Source organism: Triturus cristatus, chromosome 8, assembly GCF_964204655.1.
Source record: "Triturus cristatus chromosome 8, aTriCri1.1, whole genome shotgun sequence".
NCBI lineage: Eukaryota > Metazoa > Chordata > Amphibia > Caudata > Salamandridae > Triturus > Triturus cristatus.
In genome coordinates, this window is record NC_140591.1 from 786,558,530 (window position 1) to 786,577,557 (window position 19,028).

The following is a 19,028-nucleotide window of genomic DNA, read 5'->3' on the forward strand; positions in this document are numbered from 1 at the left end:
ACTGGCCCACAGCTAGTCTCATGCCATGTCATCGTGATCTTGCCCCCCTCCGTTAGTGGCTGTCCCTTGGTAGGAGTGTCTCCTGACTGGCGTACGTGTCCAGGAAATGTGGCACAGACCTGACTCAGAATGTGGCATATGTGTATTGGCTGTGTAACATGTGCTCAGTGCATTGACAATGTCGTTGTACAGTGCTCACTCTTCGGTGTTCCTTCCATTTCACTGCAGGGCTCCGCCTCTCCCTCGACGTATGCCAGACATGGCTGCCCTGCATGAACGGGACTGTATACGCTGCTACAGATTCAGCCAACGGTTGATTGATGAGTTGACTGGCCGGCTGGAAGCACAACTCCTCCCGCGCCACAGGTATCCCAGTGCACTGACACCCAAGTTGAAGGTGATGGCAGCCCTACATTTCCTTGCCACGGGTACGTTCCAACATACCATTGCTGATGTCGGGGGCATGTCCCAGACGATGTTCAGCCGTGTTCTGCATGATTTCTTAGAGGCCATGTTGGTTCACCTGGATGAGTACATTAAATTCCCAATTCGTGAGCAGTTGACAGATGTCAAGCGTGAGTTCTATGCCCTGGGAGGGATGCCCCATGTCATTGGGTCCATAGATGGGACACATGTTGCGTTGGTACCACCACAGGCACAGGAGGTGGTGTATAGGAATCGCAAACATTATCACTCCATTAATGCCCTTGTGGTGTGTCTGTCCAACATGGTGATTTCACATGTCTGTGTTCGCTTTCCAGGATCAGCACACGATGCCTTCATCATGAGGCGTAGCAGGCTGCCTGAAATGATGCTGCAGCTGCGGAACGAGCGAGCATGTATTGTTGGTGGGTAGACTCTGGCAGTTCAGTGTTTGGCGTCATCTTCCAATCTCACTGCCTGTGCTGACACACTTCTGTCCATGATGTTTCCTTGTAGGGGACGCTGGCTATCCCAACATGCCATGGCTGATGACGCCTGTCCGCAACCCCAGCACGGCTGCCGAGCACCGCTACAACAACGCACATGGGCGGACCAGGAGAGTCATTGAGAGGACGTTTGGACTTCTGAAGAGCCAATTCCGGTGCCTCCACAAGACCGGCGGAGCATTCCCATATGCCCCGGTGAAGGTGTGCAAGATCATCATCGTCTGCTGCATGCTGCACAACATGGCAGTGGAGGAAGCTGTTCCACTCATACTGGATCAAGATGACCAGGACCATCCACCCGTGGAGGATGAAGGCCTTGGTGACGGGGCAAGTGATGTGGAGGAGGAGGAGGCTGTGGAGGACATGCGGAGTCGGCTCATACGCAACTTCTTTGCTTAGTGGTGAGTTCCAGTGTCTGAGTGTGCACGCATTGGGCCGTGTGTGGCATGTGTTGCAATGTGTGTGTCCATCTGCATGTCTGGCAAGTGAGTCAGTGGTGTGTATTGAAGTGTCACTCGAGTGATGGCGCAATGGAAGGATGTTGTCTGAGGGTCATCATTGTCACCTGTCATGTTGACAACATGATACGTGTTGTGTACATGCTTGCGGATGTGCTCCTTTGGGCTGACTCCTTGTGTTTCTCTCTTCCACAGGTCCATGGGCATGCTGGCTGCTGGTGGCATTGTTGTGCTCCTGCTACTCCTCATGAACACAGCAACATGTGCTGATTCTGCGTCACATGCACGGGCAAGTTTTGAAATCTCCTTAGGGTAAGGGATGCCTCACGGCGTTTTGGGTGTGTGAATTGTTTGTAGTCTGTGTGCACTTCTCCGGTTCATGTGTGTTCCATTTACATACATGTGGATCCTACATGGGGAACATGACATGGGGCAGGCTTCACCTGGAGCCATGGTCAGACTTGGTGACTGTCATGTGGCAGGGGATTGGGGATTGTGATGAGGCCATCATTGTGTGTAACACTGACCTCGGAAACATACAGGTTGCACCGGGTTGACATGGTGTGTGATTGCCCCATCAGGGCCTCAATGGTGTATAGCGGCCTCTCCGTGGCAGCAGGGGGTGTTTAGCTGTTATCCGTCACTTGTGTGCCAGTTCAATGGAATACCAGCATCTGTGTTGCAATGGGGGGTGCCAGTGTTGCTCCCACATGTTCATCCACATGACCTGTGTATGTGTTGACAGAGTATCATTGTCATTCCAACACACATGACTAATACATTTGTCCCTCTGTCTCCAAGGTGCCTCTTCCCTCTCAATGGTGGCCTGTTGCCACTGTGCGTGCGGCATGTCTGGCATAGTTTTCAGAGGTGGTGCATATGTGTCTATGTGTAGAGTGACAAGATGCTAGGGGTTTGTCAGGGAGTGGGAACTGTATTATGCACAAGATGCACAGTTCCATCCACCTCAAGGCAAGAGAGACCATCCCCCAGGGCAACTACAACATCCGTGTCGAATCCTACCCTGCAGTCTACCGACATGTGCCTTACGACTCCCATGATACTTGTCCATTTCCGGAGTGCATCTGCACAGCTCTGCTACTGCATCGGGCAACCAGGCCACATCAACGTCCAAACGGGATGGGGGGAATGTTTCACAGCCAGTTGCAGGATGACCGTCTCGATCCACGCCCACACTCATGATGCAGCCCACAACCCCAACACAACCATGTGGCACTGTGATCCAAAACTCCATTCTGGCATCTCCATGCATCCAACCTCGGGCTAGCCACCATTCTCAACATCCGCCTGACGCAAGCATGCAGGACATTGTAGGGACACATGTCTAGACATACCTGGGAGCGGCAAGCCAGGTCACTCCACATGATCCCTGACCTCTGCGCATGACTGTTGCTCCCCTGAATGTGTCTGTAGCCACAGTTGTGCGGGAACCACTCAGCTGGTTGGGCCCAGCACAGGTGAGTATGGTACTCCATGTCTGTATCAGATGATACATTGGGACCCATGTGTGTCCTGGGCAAGACTGCGACCCCACGGTTTGGATGGTTGGAGTTAATTCTGAGATCAGGCATGCTTTGACTTTACGACACACACATGTATTGTAATAAAGCAGAATCACGGCATAATCTTGTAAGTGTGATTAATTTATTTGTGGTGGGGTACGGGTTTGTGGGGATGACAAGAGGTGCACAGCGGGAGTGTAGAATCCAAAGTTCACTGGGGGAGTTGGTATCCTTGCCGTAGCAAAATGTCAGAGTCCATGCCACAGTCTTCGTCAACATAGGTCAGACAGTGACCAGCAAGTCCATGTGGCAGAGAATGTCATGTGCTGCTATTGGGCCAGAGGGCCAGGTGCCAGGCCAGGTGACCTGGGAGATGGTGATGTTCTGCTGACTCTCACAGTCTTTTTCGTGGACGACCCACCTTCCTGCGGGGACCCTCGGAAGCAGTCCGTGACGATGTCTGTGACGCTCCGTCGGATGAATCCTCCTCCTCCTGATCCATCCCTGTGTCTGGTAATGGCCTTCGCCTGTTGCCACAGGGATGGTTGCCCATGTTGTCGGCAATCCGACGGAGTACACCGGTCATTTGGGTTTGCACCGCCACGAGCTCAGCCTGTCTATCCTCCATCCTTCCTTGGTGTTGCAGTTGACAGGCATGTTGCTGGGACTGCAGGGTCTTCATCTCCTGGAGGGTCCCCTTGATGTCATTGAGGGTGGACGCAATCTGGTCCATGCCCCTGGTGTCACGCCGGTATGTATCCAGGATGTTGCTGACCTGGTCAGGTTCGCGCCTCCGCCGTCCTCCACTCCCGCCACCCCTGCCCACGTGCACCTGGCCTGCCGTTGTGGGTGCATCGGGTCTCCGGGACCCCTGAGGGATGGCATCTGCGTTGCCGCCTGCCTCCTCCTGGGTGCCCGGAGGACCGTGTCCCTCCTGGGCAGACTGGCTGGGTGGTCGTGTGCGGGCAGGGCTCCTGGACGTCTCCTGGGATGTGGCAGGAATGGGGGTGGTGGTTGGCACAGTTGTACCTGACGCAGGTGCTGCAGGTGGTTGGACACCAGAGGGGCCAGGTTGGTCTGGGTCATCCACGGAGTGGTGAGAGTCATCGCTGGCGGTGGGGTCCTCATCCCGCGGAGCCTGGTCCTGTGAGACTTCCCCCCCAGTGTTGGGGGGTGTTCGTCGACGTTGACCTGTGTGTGAGAGAGACAATGTTAACAGTGTCACATGTGGCATCCATGTTTCATGCATTTCTGATTTGGCACTCTTCCTCTGGGTAGTTGGATCTGTCTTGCATTCCTCTCACAGTGCACTTGTGCATGGGTATGTCCCTTGGCCACAGCTGTCAGGGCTTTACGCATGTGTGAGACACAATCTTAGTTGATGCATCTATTTGGGTACACAGTCAGCAGTGTGGTGTGCGGGCGTAGCGAGCCATGCAGAGGCGCCTTACGTGTTGCACTGTACGTGGCCAAATGGTGTTTTGCCAAGGCAATTTGATGTTGCAGGTAGGGGACTGAAGCATTTGTGACAGGGTTCTTACCGACACAGTGGGTGGGTATACTGGGTGTGTGGTTAGGTCTGTGCCTGCAGCACGGATGGACTCGTGCACAGATTGACACATGGACCGGTCTTCATCTACGGAAGGGGGGGTTTGAGGCACTGCCAGACCTGGTCTGCATGCACACAGTCCACCGGCTGATGAGTGGACATGGCCACACCACCCAAGGGTGATTTAGTCTCCCTATGTCTCCCTTCCTCCCTCCCTGTCACCCTCCTCCCTCCCTCTGTCGGTCTCCCTCTGTCACCCTACTCCCTCCCTCTGTCTGTCTCCCTGTGTCCCCCTCTGTCTCCTTCCCTCTCATTCCCCCTCTCCCTCCCTCTCTTTGTCACTCTCTGTCACCTCAGGCCAGCTTCCTGGGCACACACAGTTAGCCGGTCTTTGAATGGCCATTGGCTTGTTCATGTGAGTTAGTCCCTGTTCTCCGGGCACCCATTGGGCAGTGTGTCTGAGTGTAGGCTGCTGCTGTGGCGGTGTGTGCTGAGACTCTATCAGAGCGATGCATCTTCATTGTCTGCTGTAATGTGCAAATTGTGCCTTCAGACCCATGTCATCCTGCATGGCAGCCACCATTTGCAGGCAAGACAGTACTGTGTGGGTACACACAGTTTGTATGGCTGTGCCCTGGGCCATATGGGCTGAGGGCATTGTTTTGTGCTTGTGAGTTGCTCAATGTTAGTTTTGATGCCCCCACTCCCAGCATCGACCACATCCTGTGTTGTGTTGGTGTTTTGTGTGGCCTGTGACTTGGCATGGCCCTGATTGATGCATGGGGCATGGAGGCGCTAGTGGCATGTGTGTGTTTGTGGAGTGTTGTTGTGTGCGGTGGTGGCTTGGGGGGGGTGGCATGCATGATTGATTGTGTATGGCATCCCCCCCATGTGAGGTGAGTTGTTTGTGTACTCACCAGGGTCTGGGAGTCCAGGCAGTCCGTGTAGTCCCTCCACCGCCAGCGTGGACATCACCTTCTCCTCCCAGGGATGGTATTGTACCGGTCTGGGGGGCGGCCCTCCTCCAGTGATGTTCCCCTGGTTGTGATTGTCAGTCATCTTCCTCTTGACCGTCCTCCGCAGATCGTACCACCTGGATTGGCACTCGTGCCTGGTCCTTCTGGTGGTCCCAACAGCATTCACAGAATCGACAATCCTCTGCCACATGGCCGTTTTTTCGGATATGCTGGTCTGTCTGACCAATGTCCCAAAGAGCTGTGGCTCGACTCTGAGGATTTCGTCGACAAGGATCTCCAGCTCCTCCTTTGTGAACTTTGGATTCTTGGTGGTGGACATGGCGTGGGGTGTGGGTGTGGATGGTTGTGGGGGTGTGGGTGTGGATGGTTGTGGGGGTGTGGGTGTGGATGGTTGTGGGGGTGTGGGGGTGGATGGTTGTGGGTGTGTGGGTGTGGTAGTGGAGGTGTGTGTGTGAATGTGATGAGGGGGTGTTTGTGTAGGTGGTTGTGTGAAGGTATGCAAGTGTGAGGTTCAAGTATGGTGGTGTGGGTCGTCTGTGGGCTCTGGCAGCAGTGGGTCTGTTGCAAAGGCTCATGGTTTGTGTGTGTGGTCCATTTTTATTGGTCCATTTGTGGGTGTGGCTGTGTTTGAAATTTGTGTGGGTGTGTTATGAGGAGTGATTGAGTTTTGGGCCTCTGTTTGGCAGTTTGGCAGTTGCAGGTGAGTGTATGTGATGTTTGTGGGGTTGTTGGGCATGTTTGGTGGTGTGGGGAAACTCTAATTGACTCTCCTTGTGTAAATATGGTTTGTCCTGGTTCAGTACGTGTGTTTTTGGCGTCAGTACGGTCCGTACATGCACTGGTGGGGGTACGGTCCGTACATTCCCTGGTGGGGTGTGGGTACGGCCCTACATACACGGGTGGTGGTTCGGTGCGTACATACACGGCTGGGGGGGGGTTTGGTGCGTACATACACGGCTGGGGGGGGTTCGGTGCGTACATACACGGGTGGGGGGGTTCAGTGCGTACATACACGGCTGGGGGGGGGTTCGGTGCGTACATACACGGGTGGGGGTTTGGTGCGTACATACACGGGTGGGGGTTTGGTGCGTACATACACGGGTGGGGGTTCGGGGGCGTACATACACGGCTGGGGGGGTTTGGTGCGTACATACACGGGTGGTGGTTCGGTGCGTACATACACGGCTGGGGGGGGTTCGGTGCGTACATACACGGCTGGGGGGGGGGTTCGGGGGCGTACATACACGGGTGGTGGTTGGGTGCGTACATACACGGCTGGGGGGGGTTCGGTGCGTACATACACGGGTGGTGGTTCGGTGCGTACATACACGGCTGGGGGGGTTCGGTGCGTACATACACGGCTGGGGGGGGGTTGGTGCGTACATACACGGGTGGGGGTTCGGGGGCGTACATACACGGGTGGTGGTTGGGTGCGTACATACACGGGTGGGGGTTTGGTGCGTACATACACGGCTGGGGGGGTTTGGTGCGTACATACACGGGTGGTGGTTCGGTGCGTACATACACGGCTGGGGGGGGTTCGGTGCGTACATTCACGGCTGGGGGGGGGTTCGGTGCGTACATACACGGCTGGGGGGGGTTGGGTGCGTACATACACGGCTGGGTGGGGGTTCGGGGGCGTACATACACGGGTGGTGGTTGGGTGCGTACATACACGGGTGGGGGTTTGGTGCGTACATACACGGCTGGGGGGGGTTCGGTGCGTACATACACGGGTGGGGGTTTGGTGCGTACATACACGGGTGGGGGTTCGGGGGCGTACATACACGGCTGGGGGGGGTTTGGTGCGTACATACACGGGTGGTGGTTCGGTGCGTACATACACGGCGGGGGGGGTTCGGTGCGTACATACACGGCTGGGGGGGGTTCGGGGGCGTACATACACGGGTGGTGGTTGGGTGCGTACATACACGGCTGGGGGGGGGTTCGGTGCGTACATACACGGGTGGTGGTTCGGTGCATACATACACGGCTGGGGGGGGTTCGGTGCGTACATACACGGCTGGGGGGGTTGGTGCGTACATACACGGGTGGGGGTTTGGTGCGTACATACACGGGTGGGGGTTCGGGGGCGTACATACACGGGTGGTGGTTGGGTGCGTACATACACGGGTGGGGGTTTGGTGCGTACATACACGGCTGGGGGGGTTTGGTGCGTACATACACGGGTGGTGGTTCGGTGCGTACATACACGGCTGGGGGGGGTTCGGTGCGTACATACACGGCTGGGGGGGGGTTCGGTGCGTACATACACGGCTGGGGGGGGTTGGGTGCGTACATACACGGCTGGGTGGGGGTTCGGGGGCGTACATACACGGGTGGTGGTTGGGTGCATACATACACGGGTGGGGGTTTGGTGCGTACATACACGGCTGGGGGGGGTTTGGTGCGTACATACACGGGTGGGGGGGTTTGGTGCGTACATACACGGGTGGGGGTTCGGGGGCGTACATACACGGGTGGGGGTTTGGTGCGTACATACACGGGTGGGGGTTCGGTGCGTACATACGCGGGCGGGGGGGTGGTGGGGTGTTCGGCGCGTATGCGGGCACATGTCTCCATGGTTGCTATGGGAGTTCGGTTCGGACGGTGTTTTTTGCGTACGGTTGTGAAATGGGGAGGACGGGAGGGATCGTACTTGCGCTGTCGGACTTTATTTTTCCGCACGGTGGGTTTTTCAACCGGGGACGTGTCGGTGAATTTTCCCGACTCGAGGACGTGTGGGGAAATCTTCCCAATGCGATTCGTATGGACTTTTTTCCGTTCGAATCGTACTTGGCAGTTTGTACGCTACTTTGACGATTCGGACGGAAAAAAATCCGGCTACGAGTCGGACGGGGAATTTTTTTACCGGATCGGAATTGGCACCTAAAAATCTATATACTCGTAACTAAGCATTAAATTATCAAATAATATGTTTATTAATATTAATAATTAATATATTTTATCAATATTCACTAATATTCCTAAACGTAACTATGTTTTAGAAAATATATTTCTGACAGCAAAATGTTATCCAATATTAAACATATTAAACATTATAAACAATTCAGTATTTAAAATGTGGTTAAATGTTTTTCATAAAAAATGTATAACATATAAATGTACAACATACTATACATTATTACACGATAAATAATACACATTTATTCTATTTTCATAAATTAATTAGACAATAGTGCAAAAACGTTTAAAATAAATGTAAATATAAAAAGAAAAACAACTAATTTACAATGACATTATAATTTTAAATATCATCATTATTATCATCAGCATCCTTATTCGGTCGAAAAATATTAGGCCATAAAAGCAAAATCCAAATATACAACAAAAATATAAAAGATAATATGCTATTAAACTTGTTACATATCATATCGACTCATATATATAAAAAAGCAGAGTTTCATATACATGTTTATCGTCCTTCATTCATAAAAAAACAGTCCTTTCCATACCTAGTTAATATTCATCTGGCCGTAATATTGACTCATATTCTCATATTCATGGAAAAATCTAAGTACAAGATCGTAGAGCAACATACAGGAGGGTAAGAACCTCAAAGCTGGGCCCGCCATACGAACCTGATGTGCTGACTCGATCCAATACCTATTTGTTACAGTGTATATAAATCATCAGTAGGTAACATATCAAAGAGTTGTTAAAACAGACTTCCTGGCATAGAGAGCACTCCACAAAAAGGATGACATTCTTGCACAAATGTTGACTGCTGATAAAGACTGCAGGAATAAATATGCTGGACGGCATTGATAAAAGTCTAAATGCTTTAAATAACTAAATATGCAATGCTTCCTCCATTCTATATAACATTTACAAAAGAGAACAACATGCATTGTTATCTGTGGTGAAGCATTATTGCAGGGGCTGTTCGATAGAGTAGGTGACCAATGACTTAATTAAGGAAACGTAACCATGCGATGAAAGGTGTCCATTCTTTAAAACGCGTTAAAACATATCTGTGCTTTTGGTGCAGAACCTGCCTAAGATATAGTTGCATATCGTAGCTGGTTAGAATTAGCTGATTTCTTTGTACAGAAGATTTTACAAGTTCTGCAGACATCCTATTATTCTCAAGGTGTGCTATACAGTCAGCTTTTATGTCTTTCCTGTTCAGTTTCACTAGACATTTGGGATTATTAAAATGTTCAGGGTGACTCTGATCCTTGCAAAAACACTCTACATACTTTAGGCAGGGAGATTTTGCATAATGAGTAGAATTTAGACAATCCATAATGACAAGTTGATTTAAGACAGTATACTCAGATGTCCATAATTTATGCCAGAGCACCCGTTAAAAGTACATTTAAAAGGCGCACATGATACTAACATCTCTTTAGAAATAGATAAGTCTAACAAATAAATCAGTTCATTTAGCTTGTCTCCATAGCTATTATGTAAAAACTGCGTTTTACTTTAGCCATCTAAAATATTCCTACTGCATATTTTCTCAAATCGTAGAACAGCACATTTGAATATACTAATCACCCCCCCACACAATCAATAGCTTTTTTTTGTTAGTATTGTCCAATTTTTCCAGACATTCTTATAGGTTATTCAGATGAGACACTATGGGGGATATTCACAAGGACTTATCTCCGATTTAACTCCACCCTAACCCATCAAAAGTGGAGATAGATTTAACACCCCATTCACAAGCTTGTACAAACTGCAGACATCGCCAGTATTCCGGCGATAACTGCCCCAAAATTTATCTCCACGGTGGACACCGCCAACTAACCCTAATGAGATGCAGAGTAGGCGTTCCTGAAAAAACCACAACACCACATTCACAACGAACTGCCAGATCTGCGAAGCGAGACAAAAACAGGTGATAAGCCGCAGTAGCACCAGGAATTTAACACCTGCCTTTTGCTGGTGCTAAGCAGGATAACCACCCACAGCGTGAATGGGAGCCCTGCCAAGAGCCACACCTGAAGACCCACAGATGCCATGGAGACAATGATCATGCAACGCGGATACCCATGAGGGCCACAACACCCACCGCCACCACCCCCAGCCCCCACCCCTGCCCACCCCCCCCCAGACATACACATACTGGCACTGGTTGACACCGAAGCTAGAACACAGACCTCCACGGAATAACAAAGTAATTAGAGAACATCCCCGTGTATTGCTTTTCAGGTGAAACTTAACCAGGCTGGATTTGTGGGAATAATAACACGCCTACCATTAAAGAGTAAGCATTCATCCCTGACCCATAACCGGGCTTGTTTTTTGTGACTGACATTCCTACCCATTTCCTCACAGGACCTCTGTGCTGCTCTCAGGGGAAGTCTTTTCCCACCAGACCCAAAGCAGCAATCTTGCCCTCCTGCCCTTTCCCTGCCGTCTGACTGCGAAGATCCCCTCTGATGCCAACACTTGATGCAAACTGAATATGAAGTCAGATGGCGGTACATGGAAAGGTTGCAGGCCTAGAATATTTTTGAAAATAGTGTTGGGCATGTTCTCATGGCAATATCGCCTGGAGTGAGGACGGTACTTTTCTGGCGCTGATGTGCCGATCCCCAGGTATCGCTGGCTAACGCCGGAATTACTATCGCCATCGCGATAATATTATTGGCGGTTTTCTCCGCCGTTCCCTGATTTTATCGCAATGTAGCATGGGCTTGATAATACCACACTAACATGGTGATGAAATTCAGGGTTAGGCGGCGTTAACTTTTCTGGTGATGACTGATGTTGGCGATAGTTATCGCACGTTCTTGTGAATATACCCCTCTGTCTCCATTTTGGGAGTTGTTATACAAATTCACCACAACTATCCTGGCTGGGCATGACCCTTCATATATGAACTCATAATTAGGGGTGGGCGGAATTTGCGAAATCCACTTTTGCAAATTATCGCGAAAATGTTTAAAATTATCGCAAACAAGCGGAAATATCGCGAAGATGCGGAATTTTTTTTCCCGCATGTTGGCGAGATTTTCTGCATGGTTGCGGGTCGCCAACTTACCCATGTGGTTGCTTGCGGGCGCGGCCATCTTGTTATGAGTTGTCTCGCGGTGCATGATCGCGAGAAGAAAGACGTGATCGCGCGACGCATGACGTCACTGCGGGCGCGAATTGTCGCGAGACAGCGCAAATGGCTAAAAACAATCCAACACCTTTTGGAGAACGCGACCGGATCAAGAAAACTTGTCGGCGAACGCAGGGATTCAGGTAAGGCGATCGCGCGTGCACGAGAATGTATTATTTTACAGCGCGAGCAAGAAACAAATTATCGCCCAGCTGCGGAAAGCGGAAATTTTGACATTTTCGCGCTCTTCGCGGAACGCGAAAATGTCAAATTATCGCAATTTCCGCGAACGGAACGAAATTTTCGCCCAGGCCTACTCATAATAGTAAGGGTTAGTTAGCCCTATAACTGGTTTAACGGGTGGTAAGCTGTTAGAGGCAAAAATACATAACCTACCTTTAGGTCTACCATGACCTGCTGGGACGGCAGAGACAAAAAATGTTCTAAAACTGTGTATATGTACAGTTAGCCATGTCTCCTGCACACATATAAAATTATACCCTGTTACAAAGTCTAACCATTCTTGGTTATTAATTTTATTCATAAGTCCTGCCACATTCCAAAACAGCAAACAAATATGTTCATCGGGTGAGTGGGGTGGATCTCCCTGCCTCCCCCCTCCCAGATGATTGAGTACATTTGTGCTGGTGGTCAATCTATGTCCTCTAAAAATCAAAAACATTTTTACATTTTTTTTAAGTTACAAATTTGCTTTCCAAAAATACTAAACTATGTATTATTAAAATAATTTACATTTATTTTGCATTATTAAAATTATGTTGGATAGATTTTACATTTTTCTAAATTGGTTAGACTTTAAATAATCATGAAAATGTTTACACTAAAAGGATGTTTTTACACCTAACATAATTACTATCTATATTCACCAGCATTATAAACTATTATTCAGAAAAATGAATAATATTACAAAATAATTTTATACAATATTAATGTGTATACCATTAAAATAATTAACATTACATTTAAATTTAAATATTCACTTTTTACAAATATCTCCACACTTAATCCCTAATAACCCAACATCCTGCTACTAAAATATATAGATTATTTTTACAAAATAATACAACTAAAGGTGCAAATTTCAAAAATATTAAATTAACAAGTTATCTTACTAAACACACAAATAAAAAAATCAAACAAACAGCAATAAAAAACATTCAAAATAACACTTGCAGTTGATATTATATACAAATATATTTTCAAATTTGATATTTTTACCACAGTATAAAAAGAAACCACTTAAAACGATATTCTTACATTCGATATTCCTGTTGGTGATATTTTTGCCATCCCGATATTCTTTACCCAATATTTGTGTATCGCAATATTTTTTATATATTTTATCCAAACACCAGTGATTTAACCAACACAAACGGAAGTACAGAGACTATGCAAAGTAATCAAATTACTATGTGACCAGAGCTAAATATTACAGATAAAAGAATGAGCGTTAGATAAAATGCCTAAAATAAGGGAAAATGTAATGACAAAGACAAGGAACAACCTATGGGTGATAAAAGTTGCAAGCTAAAGCAAACTGGCAGAGGTGTGGCGCCGCAGCCAGAGCGACTGACTCCGGAATCTGGGGATCACAGTTCGGTCGCCGGTGGCAAATCAGCCCAGCGCCATGTGACACTGGGCAATAGCTTGCCTAATCTTCCCGACGGCCCCCAGTGCCTAGACACCCTTATGGGTGATTGTTCGCGCTTTACAAATGTGGATTATTATTATTATGACTCCTTCTGGGACACAGGTTATATAAGTGACACACTCAATGTGGGGTAATAGAAAGGGTTGACTTAATTAACGGTGTGCTAAATGTCCAAACCAAAACCGTAGTAACCAAGCCAAACGTAATGCTGAGGGATCAAAGTTGGTTGCATAAAACAATGTGGATGTTTGTAGTAGGAAAATAACCTAAAATTCTTGGATTGGATGAGAATATCAAAGTTGATCAGAAGATTCTGCAGAGTGGACCAAGTTCAGGATTAAAAAGGAAGTAGTGTTTAGAGAACCAACAATGCTCCAGAGGGTAGTAGCCTCCGGAATCGAGACCCTACTCTCTTTTAAATACATCACCTTATAAAAAGGTGGAAGAGATGAAACACAATCTCACTATACTGTGATGAAACTTGATCACACAAAAACTCAGGAAACTGTATAAGTCATTGCAGATAAAAAAGGTACAATCATTGGCCGAATTACAGAGCTGGCCCAAAGAGTGGCTGAAAATGAATGAACAGACAGTTTAACAAATTCAAGACTGTATGAAAGAACTCAGTCATATGGTTCAGGACTTGAAAGGGAAAATTGAAGACTTAGAAAACTGACAGTGTCGGAATAATCTACCCAATCTTTGCATCAAGTAGGGGGTCGAGGGAAAAGACACAAGCACCTTTGTAGTGAATTTGTTTGATCAGACATTCCCAGGCTTATCATACTGGGACTGGGATTCACAAACTCAGCTGCCACATTGCTTCCCGTTTTTGAGAAATCCACCTTATGAGCGCAACCCAGGCTAAACTGATATACTTAAGGAATTTCATCCTATCCCAATTTATATTTGTCAGAGCTAACCTGACTGTTCACATTCCAGTCAGTGATATTAAATACTTTTCAGGATTAGACTTCTGTCACTCTGCAGTTGAGCACTAGTGGAAGCTGCAGAAATCCATTGCACCACTCAAGAAGCTGTGGGCACAAGTTTACTTGCAAGAGCGATCTCACTTGAGAATTGTCTGGCATATTAATATGTACATATGCAATAAGGAACATGGGACAAAAGTGTCAATATTAAAATGGTTTAATAAGTCAAAACCCAATCTAAATGCACATGCCCAGCGGAATAGCAATCCAAACACTCCCATCGGGGGATCAAGTCACTTATTAAGTGATGTGAAATGATCAAGCAATCATTGAGGGAGGAGGTGGTATGGAATATTACTGATGGTATAAGCTTTATGTAAATAATGTTGTTACCAAGTCCACAGAGAGACAATGTACATGAGTCTAGGGAGATATATGTTTTAATAAAATAAAATATAGCATGATTGGAGTGCTGAAATGCTATGGTCCTATAGTCCTGTCCTGTCACAACAGTAGTTAAGGTGGCTGCTTTTCACATAGAAGTTTTGATTCATTATACTCAGCTTATATTTAGATATAGAAGTGTAGCTCACAATGGTGGGCAGAGTTCGGGGGGTGCAAAAGACAAAGGAGGTAGAGGATTAAGATTGAATACAGAGGCAAAATATAGAATCTAGATATATGTTTGTTTTCTGTGCTGAAACAAACACAGCAGCAAGAGATTAGTTTGCACAGTTATAATGGGGTCAGACACATTGTGTACTGCAGTGGCAGCATTCAGAAGAAGACTGCAGTAGCAGTGGTCTCCCGCTCACCATATTACGGTGTTCCAGCAGCGGTCTTTTTGATGGCTGTGAATGTTTTTTCATAGATGTCGATGCATGTGTATATATTCCGACTAAACAGGTGTCGAATGTACACATTTGCATGACACGTGAAAAAATACAAACTACCCATTGCTAGAGTCTGGACCATATGTGCTCAGTCTAGTCAATAGGTAAATAATACAAAACAGACTTAGCTGGATTTCGGCACCAAAAGAGTTGTTTTATTCATGGTCAGGATGCTGCCTTGAAGGGGAAGCCTGGAGGAAAGAATCCACGTCAGAAACTGAAGGGAAGAAAAGAAAATGGGTGAGTATGTGCCCTAAATCCTTTGATTCCACCAACTTGAAGCAGGTAGTCCCACCACCACAGTCGGCTCATCGTAATTCGGAAGATGGTGAAACAGCTGTGTACTGCCCTACGACAGCTGCTTTCCCTCAACCAAAGCTGCAGCCGTCAGCAAATGTCTGTTGGTGTCGGCTGTGCTCAGGCGGTCTTTAGAACAGCAATCCAACAACAGCATCATACGGTGGGTAGACAGCCTAGTCGGGAGTGGTGAATCTGATGCTATGGCGGCAGTGTGACCATCGAACTTGTAATCAGTCATGTAGGTATGTTCATTTCCTGAATAATTCCCATAAATGCAGATTGGTCATCAAACCCTGGCTATGCATAAATCACAGTTAGTATGCATTTTAGAAACATATATTAATTATAAAGATAGAAATTTATTGAAACAGATGGGTTAAAATCTTTGGCATGCCATACCCAATAGATGTCTTTTAGGGGTTGTAATTTTGGACCTTCAAAGAGGAGGTATACAACTATTAAGAACTTTAACTCATTGACATGTGGAATGGGACATAAATCAAATCATGGTGAAGCAACAGATGTGCACTATCTGTCTGGTTTATGTAGCAAGCACAAATAACTTTCTTGCAACAGAATTACCTACTTGTACAGACGAAATTGTATTCGGGGCGATTTAATTTGTGTTATGAACTACAGGTTTGACTCTCCTAGTAGATTAGCTTAGCTAGATTGAATAGAATTTGTAGTACCTTTCTGAGATTTATATAAGTACATTATCTTAAGGACCTCTTTTAGTCATTGAGGGCAGGAGAAAATAGTGTTACCTATTTTACACCCGCTCACAGGCACTACACTCAAAATGATATGCCTTTTGTATTTACTAGCCTGACTCCTAAAACTAACATTGAGATATGCCCTATGATTGTTTCCTATCGTGTTCCCATGCCAGTACAGATAGATATGGCAGGGCATGAAGATGGTTCAGCAAGACAAACGTTTGATCTAATCCTTCTAAGAGAACAATCCTACTGACAAAATATCCGACACATTTTGCAAGATTTTTTGGACAATAGCTTAACTAGTGTTTTCATAATTGTGCTCTGGGATTCACTAAAGGCATCTGTTCATGGATCACCTAATTCAATATGCTAGTACTTATTGTGGCCTGCATTAAAACTAATAGAACATATTTAGTCAAGTAGAGTTCACTGGAAATAATCAATACAATTTATTTTAGCAACTCTGATCATAATAGACAGGACATTCATATGGACAGATGATAGAGTGCAGGTATGAAATCAAATGTGTCCTAACTGAGAAAGATGATACTGGCTATCTGCCAAGCAGAGGTATGAAGTATTGTGAATTGATCTCACACATTAGCATGCAAAATTAAAGAATAAAGGAATATTTTAGCTATAACCAGAAATAAAGATGAGTCTGATTTAGCTGTTAGAAATCCTCATCCCGGTTTGGAAATGACCCAGAATGCCTATCAAGTAATGCATATTGCAGATAAACATCTGGATGTATCTAATAGGCATATCCATATAAATGCTAAAGACTAGACCAAAATTAGGAAATATGATACAGAGATGATAGATAATGAAATCAACTTGCAGGATATCACAAATGCAATACATGAACTTCCAAGGGGGACTGCTTCTAGGGCATCTGCAATTACCAGGCAATTCCATAACATTTTCTAGAGTTCTAGGGAGACACAAATAATTTTTTAATTATATATTAGAGGGTGACGGACTAAGGGTGGTTAACTAAGCAACCCATCTGGAGACAAAGATCAAAAGCGATATAGGTAATGTAATTACCATAAATTAGGAAACTTTGCTGGAAAATGCATTGTATATTGTCATTGGCACCTATTTCTCCTTAAAGAGGCGGTGTCATATCACAAAAGTTAGTATTATCCTCTAATTCTTGTAACAATTTTGATCTGTTCCATTACTATTCCTAATAATTTTTTAATAATTTAGTTTGCAATATATAGTTTACATGCAGCTATTGTAATGCAAGGAGGACTATTCAATCCATAACAATAGCGCTATAGCTCAATATATGTCGGCACTAAACAATCACTCATGCAAATTGATTTTTATGATGTATCAATTGGGGCATAGATCAAATGTAAGCAGATTCTTGTAGGCCTGGGTGAAGTTTTCAGAGTTCGCCTATGATGAACTCAGCGAAGTGACAAAATACGGTGTTCCACAAGTGGCAGAGGGAATTAAGGTGTGCCGTTCGTGCTGATTTTTAACACCAGGGGGCAGACTTATGAGGTTTTGCCGTAGGGAAGCGCAGCAGGCCTTTCTGCTGCGCTTCCCTACGGCAAAAGAAAAGGGCAGGGATGCGCCGTATCTATAAAATGTGGCGCATTCCTGTCCTTTTCCCCTACGCCGGCGCACAATGGGCTGCCTGCGCCAACGCAGGCACCTCTGCACCATGGTGCTAGGGTGCCTGCGTTGCGGAGATTAATATTTTTGTACAGGAAGGGAAACCTTTCTGTACAAAAATAATCACAAGAGGTTTTTCCTCTTTGTATGGGTGCTGCAGAATGCAGCACACATAGAAAAAGGAAAAGTGAGGAGAAAGAAAGATATTTCTCCCCGTTGCGCCTCCCTTACGCCTCCCCTGGGGAGGCGGAAGCTTTTGGCGCTGCCTCAGATTTACGATTTCTCGTAAATCTGGGGCAGTGTCAAAAGGCCATGGATGTTGCTGGGAACGCTCCCAGCAACACCCATTGCACGCCCCTTTAACGCAGAACACTGCGTTAAAGGGACTGATATTTATGAGGCAGCATTAAGCCAAAAAAAGTGGCTCAGTGCTGCCTGATAAATATCACGCAGGCTTCTGCACCACGGAACGTCACAAAAAGTGACGTTCCGATGGCTCAACGGGCCTCATAAATCTGCCCCCAGGTGTGTGTACCGTGCTGTAAAATCAGTTTGAACTGCACCAAAATGGCGCTGCTTCTTTCTGCCGCTCGAGTAGAAGTTGTACTCGAGCGGCAGCTTCCTCAATGCAAATGGAAGGTTTCTCAATACGAGAGGTAGCGACCATCCGCTCGCTTGGAGAAATCTCGCTGGTAGGTGGTCTAGCGTTGGAGTATCCTCCCTCGTGCTTGCCAACTTAATGTTGGTGAGTGAGAAAAAATCTCCACTCCGCTATGTGGAGCAGAATTTTTCAGAACTCTGAGTGCTCTGCGTAGCGTTGAAAAATCCACAAACTCTGTAAACACAGCGGAGTTCACTGCTCAGGCCTAGCTTCTTGTTAACACATGTTGATCCAAACTTCTTCAAAAGAGTTTGCTAATACCATCTAGGATAAATTGGTAAACCTTTCTGGTATATTGTTAGTTGATCACTACTCATCAATATAGGGTAATTCAAGCATATTTCCAAGCATCCAAGCATATTTCTTTTTCACTCATATCTTTTGTATTGAAAGATTAACATGAATAATGACATAGAACATAGCCTTTGACAGCATCAAAGGATGACCAACATTTGCATTCTGAAAAAACATTTATATGAGCCAGTCAGTACAGATCAGAAGCACAAGAGTAACCAAGCAGAGTTATATATAACACCCAGCTTCTTAGTCTTACAAATGCTGGATCCGCATAGCAATGTACAAATGACACAAACACAAAAACAAACAAACCCATACAAAAAACTAAAGTTATTGGGAAGAATAGAGTATCAGTGGTCGGAAACAAAGCTGTGGTGAAAAGTATCATGCTGACTAGAGAT